A 2,261-nucleotide genomic window follows, 5' to 3' on the forward strand; every position below is an offset into this window, starting at 1 on the left:
TATCTCCCCCCACAGCCTCACACCCCAAGTGGGACTGCTCACATGCACAACACACATAGGCATTGGCACCAGTGGTGAGAACAGCAACCCTGACCCCTGAGGAGAGGACAGGGCGCTCTCTCAGTCCTTGGCTCCATGGTGGGAGATGGGAGAGGAGGATGGCTTCTCTTTCCTGCCTTCAGTGGGGACTGGGGGGACCCATAAGCAAACTCCACCTCTTCTAGCTGTCAGCCAAAGAGAAACCACTCTGGTGACATGTTTCATTCTAATTACTAAAGTAAGTGGAGAAGGGATTGGTCTGGTCCTGACCAACACAGGGGAAGGCATGAATGGGTAAAGAAAGAGGCATAGTTTTGACTAGGCCATGAAAGGGGGCAGGTGACACCATTAGATGTACGTGCAGGGACGGGAGGGCAGTTATTAGGCTTCTGAGCTTTGTCATCCCTTGTGGAGCATGAAAGGTAAGGAAGATGAATGAGGCTTATTGTTTGATGATGTCCACGAATTTGGGTTTGAGGAATGCACCACCCACTAGGAAGCATCCACACAGACTGGCCTGGCAGCTCCTTGCAGGTTGCCCCAGCCACATAAATACGCAGGTGGTCTGAGTCACTGCATCAGAGATATTGGACTTAAGCCATCCCCAGAGCTTTCTGTGTACTTCCTGGGCCTGTTGGGGTGTTGCAGTCTTGCCTGTACCAATGGCCCACACAGGCTCATACGCCAGAAGAACCTTGCTTCAGTCCTTCATGTTATCTGCAATGACCTTGGTTTGTTCAAAATCGACCTTCTCAGGATGCCAGCTTTCCTCTCAGCTAGCTTCTCCCCAGTGTAGGTGATCACTCCAAGTCCCTCAGCCAGGGCATGGGCCACTTTCTGCCCAATTAGCTCATCTGATTCCCCAAACACAAGCCTTCTTTTCAATTGCCTCAAGACCACCCCTGTAGCTCCACAGTCTTGGATCAAGCTAGGACTGGTCTCTCCAGTAAAGGCCCCATCAGTCACTTTGTAGCAGTTCTGAGCAGTCACGGCAATCTCAGCATCTAGCTGCTGCCTGGTGAAGTCAATGTAGGTGGTGGCTGGTGCACAAACCACCTCGGTGTGGGCCACGTTCAGAGTGCTGATGAGTTCCCCCAGACTCATCTTCCATCCAGTCACCTTCCAATTTCCCCTCATGAAAAACCTCCTGGAGGGTGCCATGGCACGGGAGCCAACACACTGAAGGTCAGGATCCTCCTTTACTATATTTTCATACAACATGTTTGCACTTTTTAATATCACAGCCTCAATTGCACATTATTTAGCAATGTAAGTTCTTTCTCTCCATTAGATTATGAGCTTCCTGTCAGGAGCCAAAAGTAAAAACTAAGAACTTTCTATCTTCACCATGTTCAGATTCTGTGTCCACTCTACCCATTGTCTTTCCCAATACCCTGTGTATTGTGAGTACTTGATTAAAAGTAAACAAAATTGAAATTCTAGCAATCCACGTAGCATATATTGAGGATCTAGCTCAGTGTATTGTCAAGAGTCCAAAAGTTATAAAACATGAACAGTGAGTTAAGCAAGACTTTTACAATCAAGTGACATAGAAGTGACACTGGATAAAGTTGCAAATCCTATCTAATAAAAGAGAAACATGGTAATTAGCCGTACCTCCGCTACCCTTCCCATTGGCTAATCACTGAGATATGCAAATTAACTGCCAGCCAAGATGGCGGGCTGCAGCCAGGCAGCTTGAAGCGAACATGAGGCTTGCTTGCTTCAGTGATGGAGGAAGACAACGGTCCCCGCCTGCCGCTGCCGGCCTCTGAGCTTGCAGTTTGAAACATTGTTACAAATATAGAAGCTAAACGAAACCCCAGAAACCTGCTTTCAGCCAGCCGGGATCTCAGAGCTGGAGTTGAAACAGTGTTTCGATTATAGAACCCAAACAAACCAGATACCTGCTTTCAGCAGCCGAGGCCTCAGAGCTGGAGCCAAGCCTCAGAGCTAAAGCTGGCCCAGAAGTAAAAAAAAAGAAAAAAAGGACAGGTTGGGAGCTTCAGTCACCCGCCAGCCTGAAAACAGCCCTCAGCCCCTCACCCAGACTGGCCAGGCACCCCAGTGGGGACCCCCACCCTGATCCAGGACACCCTTCAGGGCAAACCAGCCGGCCCCCACCCGTGCACCAGGCCTCTATCCTATATAGTAAAAGGGTAATATGCCTCCCAGCACCGGGATCAGCATGACAGGGGGCAGCGCCCAAACCCCCTGATCGC

General features: G+C 49.7%; 1 pseudogene; it reads right to left on the reverse strand.

The window, feature by feature from the left end:
• Nucleotides 1-481: 481 nt before the first annotated feature.
• Nucleotides 482-1,233, reverse strand: LOC102261882 (annotated as a pseudogene).
• Nucleotides 1,234-2,261: the final 1,028 nt, after the last annotated feature.

The sequence above is a fragment of the Myotis brandtii genome, unplaced genomic scaffold (assembly GCF_000412655.1).
Source record: "Myotis brandtii unplaced genomic scaffold, ASM41265v1 scaffold257, whole genome shotgun sequence".
Taxonomy (NCBI): Eukaryota; Metazoa; Chordata; class Mammalia; order Chiroptera; family Vespertilionidae; genus Myotis; species Myotis brandtii.